This window comes from Anopheles coustani, chromosome 2 (genome assembly GCF_943734705.1).
Source record: "Anopheles coustani chromosome 2, idAnoCousDA_361_x.2, whole genome shotgun sequence".
Lineage (NCBI taxonomy): Eukaryota > Metazoa > Arthropoda > Insecta > Diptera > Culicidae > Anopheles > Anopheles coustani.
The window spans coordinates 3,690,036-3,710,752 of record NC_071289.1 but is presented as its reverse complement, the minus strand read 5'-3'; the positions used below and the strand labels follow the sequence as shown (position 1 = coordinate 3,710,752).

The window sequence follows — 20,717 nt, the reverse complement described above, 5'->3', positions numbered from 1 at the left end:
CCCTCTGCGGAAGAGAGCAAGGCCAACACACAGGCTCCAGCTGTGAGCCCCCTCCCGAAAAGGCCCCAATCGTGGTGTGAGAAACGGGAAAAGTGTTGTCTGTTTACAAAACGAGATCGTATCCATTATCGTGTCGTGCCGTCGTTGCTTGGCGTGGGGGGGTGGGTTCGGGGGTGATGCCGGTGGGTTCCCGTGTTGCCAGGGCGGCGCCGCATTGAACCAAACGTTGTTGCGTCACAACGGTCGGGTCGCGCGGAGTGTATTGTTTCTCTCGTCATCCCCCGAGAAAAGAGAGAGAGATCGGAGGTCTGCACAAGACACTGCAGGGTCTGGTCGTTTCCGCGCGGCGTCTCGGTGTGTTGCAATGGAGGGAAATATCGCGGAACCGTGGAGCGATCACCATCTTACAACCTTCTTTGACTCCCCACCCAAAAACCTGATCGCGTTGGCGTTACAATCCAAAACCGGGCCGCGGGGAGAGAAAGAAAGAGAACCAATTGCGTCACATTTCTTCGGCTGAGTTCCGCTGGATCAAATCTCCCGTGCCCTGGTGGTTGCGTGGATCATACTTGATTGCCTACATCCCCCTCCTCCTCCCACCACACCGCACCGCACCGCAATCGAGCCCACACAAACGGCAAAAATGAAAGGTGCAATTTTTCTTCACCACCGCGAGCAGCAGAAGAAGGTGGAGGTGGGCGCGGACCGGGAAAGAAAGACCGCGCAAAGGAAAGGTAAGAAAGTCGGTCAAAATTTTAAAATTCATATAACACGATTAAGTAACACCACCCCTCCGCGGTCTCCCGTGGCATTCCCTTCTCTATCGTGGTGACGTGACGCGGTGTGTGCGCACTGATTACCTGATGACAAACCGATCGACACACTCCAACGAAGCCCCCCTCGCACCACCATCGTCATCATCATCATCGTCGTTACTGGTTTTCCGGTTTCTATGGGAAACGGGCCACCAGCTGGAATTGGTTTGGCGTTACTCACACACACACAACCCACGAGAGATCACGTAATCGGGGTGAGTTGGCCCCGCCGGGATGCACGCACTTAAATGTACCTCCCCCCCCACGGCGGACGTTGTAACGATCAATCCAACACGATCATATCGCGGTTAATAGGTTCACCGATTGATCGATTTACTCACCCCATACGGTGAGATGAAGGACGATTTGATCGATGAGTTTTCACAGCGAATGCCGTCGCGAAAATTCATCCTAATCAATTCCCACAAACGGAGTTCGGGAAAAAATTGGTTGCTTTGCATACAACCGATTTGTTCGCCTTTCGAAAACGAACATCCACCGCCGCCGAAGGTCGAGGGTGCAAAGTGTGAGCACGAAAAAATCTCCGAACTCCTGTTTGACAGCTCGTTGGGCAGTTGTTTATAAACATCTACCTTTTTTCGCCTCGTTCCTCCCTCCTTCCTAGAAGCCAGAGCAAAAGATGCTCGTTAATCGACCATCTTCAACAGGAGAAACCACCCCGCCCGCCCCGTGGAATGTTTGATGTGTAAGTGTGCGTGCGTGTTTTTTTTTCGTTTAGTTTAATTATATTGCAGGAAAAAAAAAGGAAACGTACTAGAGGGAATTTTCGAGCGCGCCGATTCGGCCGAAAACATACATTGGAAACAATTTCCCGCTTCCCCCGGGGAATGGACGATTTCGCCGGGAATTTCCGGCACGTCCGGGCCGCGATAAGCGGGGGGTGGGAAATAAAATTAATGACCAGACTGTGGTGCGCGCTGTCCCGAAGAAGAAAAACCTCCGCCCGGCGGGAGACTGGCGCATCCGGGGAATTTCACACACCGGATGGAAGATAAATCGAACGAACGGCGATTTTTTAACCCGAGTTGGAAGAAACGGGGAGGGGAAAGGGAAACGGCTGGCCGGCAGTTTAAAATCTCAGGTCGGTTAACTAAATCCTGGAAATTTCGTACGAACCAATCAAGGGGGTCAAGGGGGTTGGTCAAAAGGATGGTGGCCCGGGACCGGGCAATTAATGGACCGGAAAACGATGTCTAACGGAGTGTGTGTTGTTGTGCCTTTCCCTTCGCATTCGAGTCCTTCGAGGTCAGCCAGTTGTCGAGTGTGTGTGTGTGTGTGTGTGTGTGTGTGCTTCTGGTTTCTGACCAACGACCACGACGACGACGACAACGACGAACCCCGCTCAAATCAGTTCTCTCTTTCCCTTTCCCTGTCGCTCGACCGGAAATGGCAAATAAAAGTTAATATTTCAATTTTCGGACCGTGGCAGAACCGCACGGGACGTTCCTGGAGGTACCAAACCAAACTGACCATTCCAACTGATACAATCCGTACGTGTGTGTGTCTCAGGATGAAGACAAAAAATGACCGACCAGAATTGGATTTTTCTCTTCCTAATTAATGCATTCCATGTTATGCACAAAAAATCCCAAACAAAAAATCAAACTGTTCCGCAAACCCCCCCCAACCCAATGAAGCCCCAGGCGATGTGGCGCGTGCTTTTCCTTCTCTTCGCCGAGGTGTCCCCATTTTGTTTTCTGTGTCTCCGGAACCGACTGTTGGAGTTGGAAATAATTTGAGATTTCCCGTCGCTGCGTTGACTCTTTCAATCTGTGTTCGCCATTTTACCTTTCGAAAGCTCCACCAAAAGCGACACCCGGGAAGTCATGCTCTGCTTAGCGACGACCGAGAGCAGTCAACTGTTGGGTTTCGTTAATGTAAAGTAAACAGAAAGAAGTTGGATTGCATCGGTCCAACGGCGAATGGCCGTACAGTGTTGGGGGTAAGAAATAGGGAACCTAAAGGTGGTCACAGCATGCCGGACACGTCGGTGCTGAGATCAAAAATCAATTTCCTACCCAATTTGCCATTCTTCACCCTCATTTCAATCCTTGTATCCAGGGAGAGGGTACAAAAAAAAAATGAACCCAACAGCACCGGATATTACCTACCCTTACTAAATCTATAAATATTTTCCGGTCCGAATGATCATCAGATGGTATTGGAAATTAAATGAAGGGAAATGCGGGAGTGGAAGAGAAAAATGGACACAAACAAACGCACGTCTGGACAAGCGACGGCGGAAGGAAACGGGACCAAATACAGGAAATGGAAGTCCTCCCCCGAGAAGTAGGTGGAAAAGGTGGAACTTTTCGGATAGCGTTTGGATTCACGGTTTAACGGATAAAAATAAAAAAAAAATCTGGTATTACATATCATCCCCAAACCTTGATGAAGATGCGGACCAAAGTGCAGCGAAAGAAATGGTAAATAAATAGCCAAAGCTGGGGAAAAAAGGGAAACTCAATGCATATACCCATGACGAGCGGCATAAATGCAACACTATTTGCACGAAGCCAATCGTGCCCCTTTTCAGACCTCTCACAGTGGCGTAAAATGCAACTGCATAACCGGCATCTGCATAAATGCAGCAGCTGACCCAAGTGGTTTTATTTCTGCTCCGGTGTGTGTGTATTTTTTTCCGTTCTCGTGAATTTTCGGACTGATTTTCATCGATTTTGAACCGGCAATCGATGTAAGGGAGAAGGAGGAGCGGTGTGGCCACACCGAACGGAAAGGGAAAAGCGTTTCCAAAAACTTTCCCCCACCGAGACCACCGCAGTTCGCTGATTAAACACAGCGCTTATGTATTTTGCGTTTCAATTTTCACCGCGTTTCGATGTCCTTTTTTTTAGCCGGGAAAATGGTTTCCCATTCCTCCTTCCTTTTGTCCCCGAGACAGAACACATACACATGCAGTAGTACTATTTATAGTCCATTTTTCCTTCCGGTACGCTAAATCAACTTCCTTCCTTCAGCGTCAAAAACGGGGAGCCTGAATGGGAGTTTTCCACTGTCGAAAGGGGGCTGGTGGGGATGTCGATAAGCCAAACCCCGGATAGGTCGGGCGTCGGGGGGTAGGAAAAATAATGGCGATATGTTAACAAACGCGCTGGAACCAATCGCAAAACACTCTAAACGCGCTGATGATAATGATAATAGTGTGTTGATGGGTATTTCGTCCTTTTTCCCCTGGGCCAAAGGGGAGCAAAGAAGAAGGTTGAAGGAGGGAGTGGGGGGAAAATCAATACAACGGGCATTTATGGGCAAACAGCAGCCACAGAAGCGGCTCATCAATTTATTTACTGCGAGAGCGTACGGAGGAAAACATGCTATACTGACCACACCAACGCACACAGGATGCGATGATGGTGATGTTCCGGAAATGGGAAAGCGAATTCCCCACATTTTTGCCTCCTGTAGGGGGTGGGGGGGTTGGTTGTGGGAAACACTTCCGGTATTGGACGTCGGACTAGAACATCGAACTGACGAACAGACTCTGACCGACCGTGTTGGGGAGAGGGATGATAAACTGATGGTAAAGACAAATAGTGGAATCCCGCACTCATCCGGGTGTTCATCCCTTGGCTCATAGCCTCACCCTCGTTCCTCACCATCTCCGATTCACGTTACGGAAATGGCGCACGGAGATTTATTGCCCCGGAAGAGATAAGTTCTTGTCCGTCGCTGCCGTCGCCGTCGTCGTCGTTGTATGAAGCTGTGTAGAGAGATCGGCGCGATACGAAAATCCGCTCACATTTACCGCGAATTCGCGCCTGACTTAAAATTGCACACAGCATAACGCCAGCCAGCGTTCATCATCATCATCATCCCTCCTCCTCCCCGAAGAAGGCGTTGGGAGCGCGCGAGCGAAGCGATCGCCAGTGTTTCCTCTCTCTCTCCGTTGCGATAAGAAGACAGAGCGAGGGGGGAAGGTGAAGAGGGAGGATGAGGGTTCATGTTTGCATGTTTGTGCACCGCGCAACGGAGAATGTTAAATACCCCCGGGGTCCCGTCGGGGCGTTTCGCGAGTAACGGGAAAGAAAACGAAGCGACTGGAAGTTGGATAAGCGCGAGATGGCGAGAGGAAAAATGGAAGATAAAATCGTGGAGGGGGGGGAAAACCAAGACGAAGGAAGTACGACGTCGCCGGAATGGTTCTTTCCGAAGCAGCAGCAAAGTTCCTTCCGACGCACGATGATCGCTTTGTGGAGATCGATCGAAAACGCGCCCGACGGTGGTTCGAAGGTCGTCTTTTGCCACCGGCTTCCGGTTCCGGACTGTATAAGCGACCGGTGACCGCTTGCCGGAAGTAAATGTGACCGGAGCGAATCGAGCAAGTGTGTGAGACAAAAAAAAACAACCACCCAGGCACAATAAAACGTGAAAAACGGTACAATAAAAACCCGGCAGGTCGCCATCGTCTTTCGTCGTCGTCACCGTTGTTTGCGTCAGTGTTTGTGTGTGCTTTACGTACGATTTGCGCAAGACACGCGGCGGCAATGTCTTGGCGGAACACCAACCCCCCAACCCCCCACCCGTAAAAAAAACCCGGAGGAGATTATTTGCGCGAGGCGTTACTACATGTTCGCGAGGAGGGTTCGCGTTTTTTGTTTTGTTTCGTTCAATCGCCGTAACGCATGTGTACGATCGCGGAAGAAGAAAAAGAATGCAAACAAACAAACAAACAGCCCGAAATGAAGCCGGATGGGGCCAGAGGGAGGGGAGGGTTGGTTTACAACCACATGACCACACACGCGAATCGATTGTGTGCAGCTGAGGAGGACGCCGCGCTTGTGGAGAGCCTGTTTTGAAACGGTTAATAAATGAGAGGATTTTTTTGCCTTCTTCCAATTTAAACCCCCATCAAAAGACGTGCATTCCGGGTGGATTGATTAGAACAATTTTCAAAAAACAAAACACACGAACTGTTTGTACGGAATTCTTCTCTTCCTGTTGCCAAAGTTCACCGTTTTCCTAGCTGTTTGTGCAACATACCAATTTTTTCCTTCGTTTCAATTACGTTAGTATCTTTTTGCTCGTTGAAACTAGCAGTTTTCCTCGTGAGTAGGCTTTGCATTAGTTTTGTATGATGAAAAACGCAACTTACGGTTCCAGCTGGCCGGGTTAAGAGTTCTCCATGTAAATCAGGATCGTTAGGCTGAGGACTTGGTGCTGTAAAGAAGAGGAGATGGAAAAGAAAAACTAAATTACAAATCAGAACGCAGACCAGATTAATGGTGTGTCGGAGCAACGACAAACTCGGACAAGGATATGTGCAATTAAACAAACTGTATATCCTTTTTATTCGCCAAGACACGCTTCGGCGGTGGGATTTTATGAAAGGCGACGACACTTCTACTCTTAACAACCTCATCACGGATCGGCGCAATGGGGAAGTTAGTTACATCCTAATGAGTTAACTTACAGTCCCCCCTCTCTTTCTGGTTGCCGCGAGGGGGTAAAAAAAGGTTGCAATACATGGCACATGAGTGCACTTTTTCGTTTTATTTCTAACCCGCAACCCGAGTCGAAAAGAACTCACTCGTACTCGTCGGCTCGCGTCGGTCGGAAGTGGGCAAATATTAATTACTAGCTACCATCGTTTGAATGGGCATGGGCACTTCACTCCACGCCAAGAAGTGTTGTTGGGATTCGTTAATTATTACTTTTAATTTAATATTTCCTTCCTGCACTTCGTTCAGCAAAATTAAAAAAGAAAAAAGCGAGCAATCCCATTCACTTCACCGCGGATTTCGCCGCGCAGATATTAGAACCGTCATCACCAAACACACACACACAGAAAACCGTCAAGGAGGGCCCACAAGTGCGCTGTCGGTGAATTCCGCGGTTATTTAGTTGGTTAGCGAATGTGAGCGAGAAGTCTTTATGGTGGTTATAGAATTTAAAATGTAAGCACAAAAAATGGAAAACATACACACACAACTACAAGGCGGCAGAGAAGTGCATCTCAATCCGTCGGGTTGCAGCTGCATGTGCACCAGAAGAAACCCTGCTCGCTTACGTCAAGGGTGATATGGAGTGTGGTACGACGTGGGGGGGAAGGGTTCCCGGGCCTTTTGGGGAGAGGGCGAATCGGGACGGGGGTGAGGAAAAAACAGGAAGAACGGAAAACCCGTCCGGCACCAGACACACGGAAATATGATTCGTTGTCGTCGTTGGATGTCGAAGAACCGAAGTTTGTTTAGTCCGCTGCAGTTTTCGCATGTTTCCGTCGCGCTCCCCCGTACCCCCTTTGACCCTCCTCTCTACGTTGGACTCATTGGTAGTGCTTTAAAAATAACTGTGTGTTTTCATTTTCCACCACGACCGTCATCATCAGCGGCGTCGTCTTCGTGATCGCGCGCCGTCGAAATGTGGCTTCCTACTCCGAGAACCGCCGTACGGCACACAAAACGTCGGCCTAGCGTTCGGTTCGGTAACACGGGACGGGACGGGAGGGAGAGGTTCCGGAGTGGGAAACCAATGTGGTCCATAAGGAACGACGAGGAAGCCATACAGACCATCTCCGTGCTTCCCCGTTCGCCGCAAGGAAGGGCAAGTGTTGATGGAAGTTTGTGTTTGAACCCCGTGCGCGTCGACTGCAAAAAAAACGGAAGCGTGAGAATTGGCAGCTGAGGGAGGGAAGGGGGACACCGCTGAGACACGTGGGGGTGGGGGGGTGCTCGTGAGTAAGAACTTCAAGAAATAGAAACGGCGTAGCGCGCTCCTTCCGTCCCAAACAAAGATGGGCCTCCGGGAGAACGGGTTTCCTGGTCTGGGGGGTCTCGGTTCAAAACCCGTGAGGAAACGGAAGGCAAATGGGAAAATCCAAATGATTCACGACGACATGCTGCTTCCCCACCCACCGGACTTTACCGAAATCGAGACCCACGCCACGACAAGATTCAAAACGTCTTTGAGGGGGGGATTTCCGCGTTCGCGAACACATTCGCTAATCCGGTCCCCGGGTTTGGCCGTTACTTTATGGACCGAGATTTTAATTTTTGTTTCCATTTTGCAACCTAGGAAGAAGGTGGAGGTGTGCGATTGGCGAACGCGTTTGCTTCTTTGCCCGCTCGCTCCATCCGAAACAGGAAGTAAACCACTTAGAAAAGTAACTCTAGCCCCGATTCGCTAACGGGTGGAACTATTGGATAGAATTGGCGTCCGGCGGGAGGGTGGTGGGGTGGTAAGCGACGTCGGTAAGAATTCACCATACGGAACCCTTGTTCCCTTACTTCCCCCCCGCCAAAAAGTGGACGGAGCGAGGGCTGGCAGTGATTAGCATAAATAAATTAGCATGTCTCAACGTCGGTCGAAGGGAAAATGTAGGTTGTTGGTCGCAAATGCAATATACCCGGCACACACATGGTGTATGGACTGTCTTAGCGTGTGTGTATGTGTTGGTGTGTGCAATGCACTAATGCATGTCCGGTCCCTCGGCCCTTACGGCATCGCGTTGACGGAGGCGGAAGTGAAATCGCCCCGTTTCGCGTCGGCTTCGTTCCGTTTGCTTCGGCTTCCAATTCCATCGAGGAGGAAAATTAAACCTTTTAAATCGATCACATTTGCATGCGTCGTTTCTTTTCGTGTGCAATATGCGGATTTTGTAACGGACTTTAAATTTTATTTTGTAAATAAAATAGCACGACTAGATAATCTAGGGAATTGTTCTTCAGCGAAAAATTTCGACGCCCAATCAAACGTTCTCAAACGTCGATTAATCATCGGGGCGGATGCGGAAGCTTTTACGGGCATAAATTCCCGCGTGCAAGCGTAAATTGTGTTCCTTTTCGCTTCCTTTTTGCCCCCCAAACTCAAACTGTGCCGGTCATTTCGGGGGGGTTTGCTGAATGCGACCATCTTTGGACGGTTGGCGACGGAAATTCACGTTCAAGGTGAGGCGTGTAATTAATTTCAAACACATCGCGACCGTCGTTCCCTCCTTTTGCTGGCTCACGGATTCGCCTGCCCGCACGGCATAACAAACTAGCCGGAAGGGGGCAAAAAAAAGGTGTACAAACATTGCAATACACCTTGGTTGGTTGCTTACTGGAACGGGAATGAGGTAATTGAGATGAAACTGGGATTTAATTGCATCGTTCGCGATGCACAGTTGCACGTATTATTTCGTCGATTTCATCGGAGGCAATCGAGTGCAAGCTCTTTATCTCTCGAGATGCCGGAACTTTGATGTACATTGCTGAAGAACATCTTGAGGAGATTACGTAGCCTCAGATCATCGCTACAAAACAAACAGGAAAATAACAATACAGTAAGAAACTGCCTCTTCCTGGTGTTTAGAAGGCACTGCCTCTGTGCATACTCGCTGTAAGGATGTTTCTGAACGGTAATTCGAGTTATTCTTGTTGTCACGACCTGAGAACTCATCCCTCAGGAAGAATCGATCACTCCCCGCGGAACGGGGAACGCTTATCAGTGTGGATCGGTGGCGACGATCGGATCGATAACACAGGGTCGGATCGGTATTTGTCCAAGAGGAAAAAGAAAACCGAAAGCAACGGTAAACAAGCGGTCAGAGAGAGGGAAGGGAACTGAAGCGATCGATCCGGTTCCGCGAGTGACGCATGAGCGAACCTAGTCAGTGGTCGATCCTGCAACTGCGGAACGAAAGGAACTTAGAACAACGGGGGGAAGCCTGCCAAGCGAACAACAAATGGCTGCTGGTGTGAAAACCAGTTTGCGAAACTAGTAGCACACAAGACCGCAAGCAAAAGCAGGAAGTAATCAAAATGGCCGTGCCGAACCGTTCAAATGTACATGGTTCGATAACTGTACTATAAATATCAGCTATACCACGACTGTCGATCCTCTCTCTCTCTCCGCACCGTATTGACACCTCCGTCAAAAACCCTTCCGCCCTTTATATTTATTTGCTTTTATTTTTTGTTTAACTGGCCACATCGATTGCGACACGCACACACAACAGACACTGGAGAGCGATGGCGACGTGCGCGAATATCGCACGATCAATAATACGCTTTATCATCTCAACGGGCTGGACGGCGGGCCGGGTCTGTTCCGTCTTCCTCCATCACCGAAAGCACTCCACCGTGATCGATCATCGTCAAACAAGGGACCAGAAGGAGCGGCAGCACGTTGCGCGGCGATAAAACAGAACGTACGGAAAACGAGTGCCTGCATCCGAGCGGAATTCTTCCTCTTCGCTACTAAGAGTCGTCGACGATGTCGTCGAAATGTCAGCTGTACCCGCGGCAGGGGGAGGTGTAGGAAGCGGTCCGATTAGCGGTAGCAGGTAGTACGTACAGACGCCATCACTAGGAAACGGAATTCGTACTGCGTTCGCCATCACGCACGTACACTAAGCTAACCCTTTCCCCTCCCTGGGCCAACACACTTTACACCACCCCGGCGTTCGCTCTTCCGTGTGATCTTCGTGCGAACGTGCGAACCACCCCACCACCACCACCACCCTTCCCAGGGGCCAAGGGGTGGAGATTGTGTGTGGTTGCAAAACAAGCGAGGCGGGCGCTGCTGTCTGCCTGTCGCTGAGACTGACAGCAAGCGTGCGATTGTCCTTGACGCAAGCGGGTCGAACGTTTAGGCGAACGATTTCCGTTACTTCCAACGCTCGGTATTAGATGATCGAAAGGCAGCGTATGGGGCGCGTCGGATGAATGCAAGGTGAATTTCGGTGGGGCCATTGAACTAAGAACTTCTTATGATGTCGCACAGTGAGCGGAGGGAAGGCGTCGTTATCCAAACTCGGAACGGGAACGGAACGACCCATCCGTCTCCATTCGCCCAACTCCATCGAACCAGCTTCCGTTTTTATGCTCACACTTTACAGGAAGGATGTGAAGGTAAATAATCGTTGTTCGTGCTCTCAAATGTGTTGTCTCTCTCTCTCACGAACAACCTGTTGCAGAACTTTACCTCGTCCTGACGTTTCCCAGTAGGGTGAGGCGTTACGTACCGTTACGCGATAGCGTTAACATTCCTTATCTCTTAACAAACACCCCACAAGCCAGTCGGTCGTGATTTGCTAATTTTTTTTTTTTCTTTACCGCCTTTTCTTGCGTCAGACCCGATTGTTCACGCGTTCACTTCCGTTCACTCATAGGCGACAAAACTCGTGGGCAACAATGAAATAAACGAGCGTGTCCGTGTGTGTGGCGGTTGCTGCTTTACGTGACAAATTGTCGCGAATTATGGTAGGAAAAAGAGACGTTCGGTTCACGTGCACCGTTTTTTTTTTTGCAAACGCGCGCTAAAACGCAGTCCACCTCAACTACGTGTAGGAATTCCTTCCTCTTCCCGAACGACCAAACCCGGGAAGAAACCGCAGAGGTCGTAGCGGGCGCCGAGTCTCGAGTGTTTTGGGGAATTCGCTTCACGCGTTTTGTACAGGGTTTTGTTTTGGAAGGAGTTGTCCGGGTTCGATAGGCAGAACGACGGCGCACACGTGTGCATTTCGGGGGAACCCTCCCGAAAACTACTCTTGTTGGAAACAGGAAGCTTCCTAATTACCACCCAGCATTAGCCACCGAAAGTGTTGAAACGCCAGTTCGTTCGAAACGAGAAAAAAAACAACAATCCGACAGGGATTGTTGTTGTATAGGGCCTCGTTAAATTTGTTTCGCCCTCGCTAAGAAAATTAAGTGGCTTACATCGCGCAAAGAAATATCCAAGAACACTTACTCTTGAGGAAGGAGGGCCAAACGGGTGTTTAGGATTTTCTTGTTTTTCCATCCACACACACTTCCTTTGCTAGCTCCATCATCCATCAGGCAGCAAAGCGCACAAAAATATGGTTAACTACTAACCGGGCAACCAGGCATCTCCGCTTGTTTTTTCCTATCTGACGCTTTTTAGCCGACAGAGAACTTCAAAGCTGCAGCTCACCGTTTTCCCTTTAACCCTTCCCCGGTGGACGCCGCCCTCGGATGCGTGTTTCCCATTCCAAGATAGGAAAGCGTTTTTGTTGCCATCGGTTTTAGATAAGTTCTTCTCCCCAGGGTCGGTCAAACGGCAGCAAGAATAAGAACGGGGAACTAAGAGATCGTTAAAGCCTTCTTCTCCTCCTCAGGTGCATTAGCCTTGAAATGTCAATAACCTTTCGGGGTTTTCAGCTGCCAGAAGGTTAGCAAGCGCCTTCAGATGAAAGTTTAAATAGGCAGAGAACGTACAAAATATTTGCCAAATAAATCAAGCGGGTGAAACCAGGTGAGATAACGTTATTGGGAGGGTGGCCAAACGGAATACGGAAGCTGATAACATACATTAAACGCTAAAAATATAACGTCAACCGATTGGACGTGTGTCGTGGCGTGCGTTATGTTATCAAACTCTGAAACAAAGGCTCTATCCATGAGTGCTGATACCGAGAATAAAAACGATGATGGACTTTAGATAACCTGCACACCCCAGAGGGTGGTCGAAGTGATCAGGGGGTAGGTGCTAAACGGAGTGTAATCTTTCCGCATGGTGCTTCCGGTGCTTCAATGCTCCACAACACACCTCGGGGGTTGTGAAAATGCAACGAAGTCGGATAAGCACCCGTTTATCGCACCGATAAAGAGCGGGCGGCCACACTGCAGTAATGATGGAAGTACTAACGCGTTTACACGGCCAGACTTGAAGAGTGGGAGAACTGTGCGCATCGGGCATAAAATTAGTCACAAAGCTATAGCGGCCGACGAATTGGGATTTAGATTAAAACTCGATCACGGTGATTAGTGGAAGAAAGTGAACCCCGATTCGCTTGCCAAGCGTTGATACCCTTAAACCGTAGGCCTATTTGTATGTCTTTATTTTTACAAATCACTAAAACGTCGCTCTCGCGTACCGCGAAACAGAACTCAGGTTTCTTCGCGGACAGTTTTCTTCCACTCCGCTAAGATTGTCCCCGCGTGGAGTCGCATCGGTCGGTCGGTTGGAGGGGGGCAGAGGAGGAAAAAAAAGCAGGAAGAAAACAAACTGGAGCGATTGTTAAACAACCTCAGTGGCACCGAGAAAGCTGATAAGGCTGGCGGTACCGTACATATAGCGCAATATACACCCGGCTGAAGTGTAGTTCCTGGTTCCCTGGAGATTGTAACCCAGATGAGGCAATGCATGTGGAAAACGGATGAAAAAAAAACACACGCATAAATGCCGGGGGGATGATGATTGTGTGAACTTTGACCGCCCTTTCTTCGAGAGCTGCCAATTTTAGGGTAGAGGGTAGGTTATCGTCCGATTTTGCAATCGTTAAAAACGTTTCGCTTGCACTGCTTTTCTCGAGCGGAGAGCAGGAGCAAGGAGATGTGACAAACACGCGAAAAAAAATCCACCCGAGTTTATAAACAGCTGATACTGGATCCTGTTCGAACAGGCCGGAACACGCGCTTTGCGAATCGGGTTTCCGTGCGGACGTCTGGCCTGGCGTCTCCTCCCACCGATAAGATTCCTCCTCCGGCCCGGAATTCAACGCCGCCGCCATGATGACAAATGACATAAGAGAACAAATATTGGGACACTGTCCTTCGGCAGTGCGCACAAATTGAAGGTTACGCCCGACGGTTTTATGTACGAAATTTTATCAATTTAAACTGCGTAAACAAATAGTTCCTCGCACACACTGCCGCTGACCAACCAATCGATTGGTACACCAAACACCACAGAGAAAAAAACCAAACACACTTGCCGACGCTACAACAAAAAAGAAGCTCGAAAATATATAAATTCCGTCGTGTAATAAAATCGGCTTCCGTCCCACTTCCCACAACCCGGGGGTTGCGGCTTGCTGCAGCAGGAAGATTCTGGTTGGCATTTTGTATGGTTTTTTTTTCACCCCCTGTGTGTGTGTAACTTCCCTTACCTCTAGGGGTGTTTGTCCGCTAGCGGTTTTGCGATGCCGCATCGAAATTGAACACTCGGACCACGATGCACCGGTTTTTGGTGCATCATATCCGACCTTATTGATCCTGGCTCGCCCTTCCCCCTCTCCCAAGCTGGTTGGGGGTATGAGAAGGGGAGGAAGCTATGTACATACCTCCCTTCTCCTTCCCCGTCTTTGCTTTTAACATCGGGCGGAGGTTACTGTTTGCAGCAAAATCAGCGAAATTGTTGTAATTTTATTAATTGCGCCCTTAGCCCCTCCAATGATTTTTTCACCCCACTTTTGGGAGTCGGGGGCTGGGAAAACAAGGAGCTAGCCAGTGCATGGGTGTGTGTGTTTGCGGCATTTGTGGCGCAGATCTGCATGTGGTAGAAAATCAAACACTGGCCAACACACATAACGAACATACATAGAAAAACACGCACGCACGCCGAGACGGGGGGACGACGCTAGTTGAATGGAACGCGCTGAAATCGCACACGGTGCACTTTGTTGCACTTTTGTGCCATCCCTCAGGAACTCCCTATCACCCTCCAACCCTACCCCCAATGCCGGGCTGCTGATAGAGCCGTTTTGCAGTTGTAACCAACAAGTCGACCCCAACGCCAAACCACCTCCCATTCAATGTAGAATGTTGGCAAGAGGGCAGTGAACTTCAAATCGGAGTAATACATACAGTCGAAACAAGCAAGAAAGAAAACACAAAAATGGGAATCAAATTGACTATCTTTCGTTTAAGGTTTTGTGCATTTAATCGATTGCAGACGGCCAAAGGGCAACCAGGGGGTCTTAAAAAAAAGGGAGGAAACAAGACGCCGAGAGCCCGAAACAACCGAATCGGTAGTATTTGAAAACACACGTGTACATGTGGAAAGCGATGGAAGGCACAAATCAATTATAGGTATCGGCTTATTAGAAGCAAGAACGGCGAGAGAGAGTATTGGGGAAAAGGCAGAAAACGAAAGAAAAAGAAAAAGCAATTCCCTTAATACGCCGCACACTTTAAGCGTTTGCTTGAGGTGGTGGGGAGAAGGGAAAAATTGTCGATGAGAAGAAATGTAAAGCGAAGATTAGACGCGTTCAAGAGGTCATCTCGCCCGGCAGTGACCTCGGAAGCTGGGAAAGGTTAAGCAAAGAGAAAGAAAAACAGTACCAAGTACGTGTTTTTCAACCACGATCAGCAAAACGATCGTCCATTAGAGGAAAGCAAGCGCGTGGAAGAAACGAAAAGAACAAACCATGTAATATAAGAGCGATTGGAATATGGGATAGAAAAATGACCACCATCATGTGAAAAGATTGAGCCACAAAGTCCAGCGGGTAGCCATACTTTTTTCTTTTTACCAAATTAATGGGCACCAACACCATCGTGGGGGAATTCACCTCCTACATAATGAGCATGTGTAGGAAAGGTAATTCATCATTTCATCATCGAAATCCGGGAATTTTCAGGATTATAACTGGGCGTCTCCCTGAGGGATTGAGGTGACGTGGTTCGATAAGGCCGTGTCATTGTCCTCGCAAAGATGGAAAACTCACTGTGAGAAGGAAACAGCGTGCCTTCGAATGGAAACCAATTAAAATTATCTCACATTTGAATTCCTTTCTTTTTAGGAAGAAATTTTCTTTAAACTACCAACCTGCCATAATGGTTTTATCGTTAGTTTTCTTTCGAAAGACAGAATATTAAAACATTCTAGCGAACGAAGAAGGAGCCACAGCGATTAGGGAGAAATTATTCGGGATGTATATCCCCGAAAGCACGGTAATTCCGAAAACCCAGGGAAAAAATAGGCTGAAAGAAAGGAAGATAACCCTTAAACACCAGAAGCACATAGGGGAACCCGGGAAGTAGTAGGGGATCCTTGCCCCTCTTTTCCGAAAGGTAAATAACACAGCCAGAATCTTTTCCGCGTTGTCGTGGTCGAAATTCCGCACTTTTTCACCTTTCCACCGCTTGGAGGACGGCTACGTTCTCTCTTTTCTTCTTGCTAAAGCGAAGCAAAACAAGAAAAAGGATCAATCAAAGTGAAGAGGCAAAATTTGAAACACGCGATCGCGTAGAACATTGGAGCAAAGACAAAAAGCAGTGCTTGGAGGAAAATAAGAAAAGACCCACACTTAAAGGTGCCAAAGGGCGGGAGGGATGGGAGCCCGAGAAGAAAATTCCGATGGAGAAAGATGCCCGAAAAAGAGAATGCGAGAATGGAGCGGTTTACAACGAACCCGGATGGGACGAAATGGACCGCAAAGATCAGTGCTCTTCGGCTGGCGCAGCCTCTCGTTGCGGGAAAAGCAATACAGGGGGGAGGGCGGGAGAAGTGTTCCGAAAGTGGAGAACCATTTCCTGGTGCCCTCTAATGCTGCAACATTGGAGCCCCGAACTGGGGACTGGGAACGCGGAGGCAAAAAGGAAGAGAAAACAAGAGGAGAAGCGCGTGCAAAGAGGAAAACGGAGCGAACGTAAACAACGATGGCCAATCGATTCCGCGTTTGGAAAAAGGAAATATCAAAAGAAGGGAATGCCCTAAGGAGATGGCAAAAGAACTTACAACGACCGGTAAAGAAAAAAAACAGACGAGATCCGAATAGAAGAAAAGAGAAATAGAGCGAAAGAAATGCGAAGCAATCAGAACAGGTGAGAAGGCGCGGGAAATGAAACACGGTAGAAAATGAGGAACCAAACAAAAAATCGCCCCTAGGGGTCAGGGGATGTGTAAATGTGTTGGTGTAAAGCGGGAACAAAGAGAGAGAACAATAATAAAATCCAATCATATAGGAAGGGAAACTCCGATCGTCGCGCGAAGCGCGTAGAAAACACATCAGAAGATGAGAAAATGGCAAGAGGCAACCACAGAACCAGCAAAGATGGAAGAAAAGAGAAAACGCGGATGGATGGAGAAACCGAGAAGATAAACAGAAAAGAACAAAACAATAAAGTGAAAATCGGATGGAAAGCTAAACGTAAAGGAAATAGTAAAAGAATGAAACGAGCAGATAAAAGGAGCAAAAGAGAACCAATTTGCTCGTTTGGAGGCAAGGAAAGCAACACGAGAAAAAAACGACGTAAAATCCTGCCTCCTTTTAAGTCTTTTGACCTCCCGGTACTCCTGCTTCCTCCCCCACGCGCGGTCTTTCCGAATCCTCTCCACCATCCTCGCACGCACGGAGCTCTTCTTCGTCCTTCATCTAGGCCGCACCGCATCGTTCCGGGATAGACCCGTGTTCCCTCCTGCACCGATCTCTTCCGCTAACACCCGACGGCGAGGAGGGGACGAAGAGATTCAACCTTAATTCTTCTCCGTATCTTTTTTTTTTTTGGTTTTCCATCGCTTTCGCTACGCACCTTCTCCGCCAGCGTCTCTTCTTCGGCATCTTCTAAATCTGTAGGAACTCGGGGCAAAAAATCGCTCACAGCAGGGGAGAGATAGAGGATGAGCTGCTTCTGCTGCCGTCAGGTTCCTGAGATGCCCTGGTGCGACACCATATCCCCTTCTTGCCGAGACCCGGGCTGTAGATCGCTCGCTTCTGGCGAAAAGGCAATGATGCGTAGCCAAAGAGGTCGTTCGCGTTGAGAAACTGTTTTTTTTATTTCGTTTCGTTTTTTCCTCTTGCCAGGAGAATGTGTTGCGTTGTTCATCATCTTAGAGCTCCGTTGGTATTATTCCTGGTTCTTCTCTTCCTCAATCAGACGTAATCCCACCCAGTCCTCTCGGAGACCATCTTTCTTCCCAAAGTCCTCAAAGAGACAAGCGGGGGAGCCTCAAACGAAGAAAAAAGATCAAGGCAATCCATCCACAAACGTTGCGGGAGATGTTTGTGACAAGAACATATCGTAAGTATGAGGCTGATGTTGTGTGCAAGTGGTGATCACACACACGCAGAGATCGCTGATTCAACAGCAAGTTGATCGTGATCTAGAAGAAATGATTTGACAAAAATCTCCGTCATTTGCACTATGGTTCGGGTCGGTCATCCTCCGGCTTGGTATGAAATGGTTCCTCGATCGTCGTTTCACCGCCATAGGAGAGTGGAGTTGATCCTTCCCAAATTTAGACCCACCCGGCGCAAGCTCGATTTGTGCACAAGAGTGAACAAGAAAAGGTACCTCGCGAGAGTCGTCAAGAGCGGGTTTAACGAGCATAGAATAGAAACTAATGGGCATTACCACACCTTCCGTCCGACTAGAACCCGATCCCTAGCCACTTGTGTCCAGGGTTCAACGAATTCACCCTCTCGAGAAACTTTGGCTCTTCTGGTTTCTCGTCTCGCTTCCAACCGGCGACCAACGCCCGAAACGGCAATTCGTCTTCCACGTCTAATGAACCTTTTCATCTATTCACTTTAGACCCACGGCGCGAGTCCCCCCCCCCCCCCCACGCTTGCGGTTACCATCATCCCGGGATCGTTCATTACTGACCAGCAAGCATTAAACTTTCGTTGGCGTTGATCCGAGCGGAAGATTATGGAGGAGTTGACTAGCTCACAAGATTTCAGAGGGTCCAGAATTCTGGTGGAAGATGGAAGTTTCTGATTTATGACGGATTCAGAAAGTGCTTCTCTTCGTCGATCCTTCTGGAGTATAGGTTTGGCTGGGTGCCGATGCAGGTCCATATGGTATGAGGTAGGAAACAACCACACTAGGGATCTTGGAATATCGGCAGAAACCTTCCACCAGGTGCCTTTCCTTTAGATCTGTTCTGAGCAAATTAGTTTGATGCGAACTATGTGTTACTTTACAGAAACCTTTTTGCGGACCTCAACATACGAGTTTTGCAAGAAATAGGTCTCGGTTCTAAAACAGAATCGATTTTCCTTGACCGACGTTTGAGTTTTGATATGATCTTCCTGGATCACACCTTCAGACCTGGGCCGACTCTAGAGCAGCCTCCTTGCTGTCTGTAGGCATTCCCCTCCGGCCACCGGATGGACCCCCGTTGAGTGGATCGTCGAGGAATTTGATTCGGACGATGAGACTGCTCCTTTAGGAGATACCTGAGCCGTTGCGGCGCGAAGAAAAGGCCGGCCCCTTGATGGGTGCGTGTTGCCCTCGGCGGTTGTTGTTCCAGGTCAGTCCAGGACTCGTTAGGTTCCCGAACCCCTCGGGAAGCGGACTGAGCGCAAGAGTTCGAGGAATTTGACTTCCTTTTGTTTGCGACTCGGTAAGGATATTTAGGAGACCTGATCCCAGGGCTCGCTGCCTTCGGCCGTTTTCCAGCACTTGTTTTCCGGGATACGGCCGTACCTCTCTAGGCGTCGCTCGTTATGTTTGCCTTTCGGCTTTCCGCTGGTCCATATTTCGGTGTGCGTTTTGCTTTTCTTTTGAGTTTCTTGAATACCAACCTTCTTCGCTCACTCTCCTCTTACCCTCACTTAACGATACATTTCCGTAAAAAGTGCACCATGCCAATGTTTCTGTTTTCCCAGAACGATGAGTTTACTTTACGCACGCACTTTTCCACCAGCCCTTCGCGTCTTTTTTTCCCCGCCTTGACGAAAAGAATAAACGCTCCTCACATAATGTTTTTTTCCAAGAAATCAAGCCAAAAGATGCATCATCATTTTGGTGTAACATTCTTTGATTTTTTTAAACGGGCTTGTCGAATGAATTACAAGTTTTATCTCCTTCCTGGGTCGGCGCAGTGGAAGTGGGAAGGGGTGGTATTGTGCAAAGATCGTACGCGATAAGATAAACGATTTAAAAATAAGTTGTCGACGAATTTTTGAGAACACACCCGGGCAAGGAGGGGAGTTGTTATCAAACACAATCAGTCTGGGAGGGAGAAAAAAAAACAGAAGCAGAAACCATCTTTTGGCAGAATCATGTGCGTTGATAGATGATTGGAGATTGGTTTGAGAGAAAAAAAAAGCAAAGAAATTCGTCCACCTGCGCTACGAATGCAAGTAGATATCTCCAACCGTTCATTTATCACATCTTGAATTCTTCCCTCGCTTTCCTCCAGGAGTTTTCAATGCGACGATGTGTGGTCACACCGCAACAAGATTTGTTCAATTGTTCACATGTGTTCCGAATGATTTCGGCTGCAATAAATAATGCACATCCCTTCGTTTTACACGCTTTTCCCGCTGCCCTTCCATAGCATCTCCGGACAACAAGTGCATGAAATTGAGGGCAAAATTTCCGCTCTTTCATTTAGAGGCAGGAAAACCGAACCGAAACACCTTACACCATTGTGTCTTGCCTCTATTCCCATATCCGAACACAAGTCCGCCGGGGATTAAATCACACGCAAAAAATATTCCGATCCTTTTGGCGCGGGGAATATCTCATCATAACTTTTTCCCCTCCGGCCACAGATTCGTGCACCCCTGGCTGTTTGCTCGGTTTGTAACACTATTATTGTTATTGCCCAAGGTTGGAAAATAATCGCGTCACCCAAAGCGAGCCCATCCTCGTCACGCCTCAGCGTCCGTCCCACAGGGAGATCCTCCGAAAGTCGATACCCCGGTGCAAATCGAACCCCTTTCGGGATATGCAACACACATTTGTGCACTTGGTTCGCAGCGTTTGAAAGTGTCGTCCTTCCGGCTTCCTCTAGGATTCGCTTCGACCATTTAGAAATATAGGAGGGGTGAGAAATATTAGGGCAACCGTGAACCGGAACCACGAGCCCTCGGGAACGAGAACACGCTTCCTCCTTTTTCCTGCATGAGGGGATGTTGTGTGTAAAGCTGGCATCGTGTATGTGTGTAATTTCTTTTCTATTGCTGGAAAATCTGTTCCGATTTTCTATCCATCTCGCTCAATTGTTTCTCCCGGGAAACATGCCGGAGATCAGGTGGATTGAACTCGCGGAGGGGGAATCGGGAAAACATGCCACAACGCATCACCCATGCACTTGTTTGGAACTCGAGGGATTTCCGTTCCATTTTCCTGTACTGGTTTTCCTCTTTTTTCCCTGATTTTCAAGGGTCCTGCACGCCCACCCTGCCATCTGTCCCCGGGCGAGTCATCGCCGGAACGAATCGTATCTGATAGCAACAAATAATTA

General features: G+C 48.7%; 1 protein-coding gene across 1 annotated transcript in view; it reads right to left on the bottom strand.

Moving 5' to 3' along the window:
- The window catches only part of LOC131266849 (ets DNA-binding protein pokkuri), a 40,185-nt gene that overhangs the window by 15,111 nt on the left and 4,357 nt on the right, over positions 1-20,717 (bottom strand). The window contains exon 2 of the mRNA XM_058269512.1: positions 5,947-6,011. The gene's annotated coding sequence lies outside the window, so the exon portion shown is untranslated. The remainder of the gene's footprint in view (positions 1-5,946; positions 6,012-20,717) is intronic.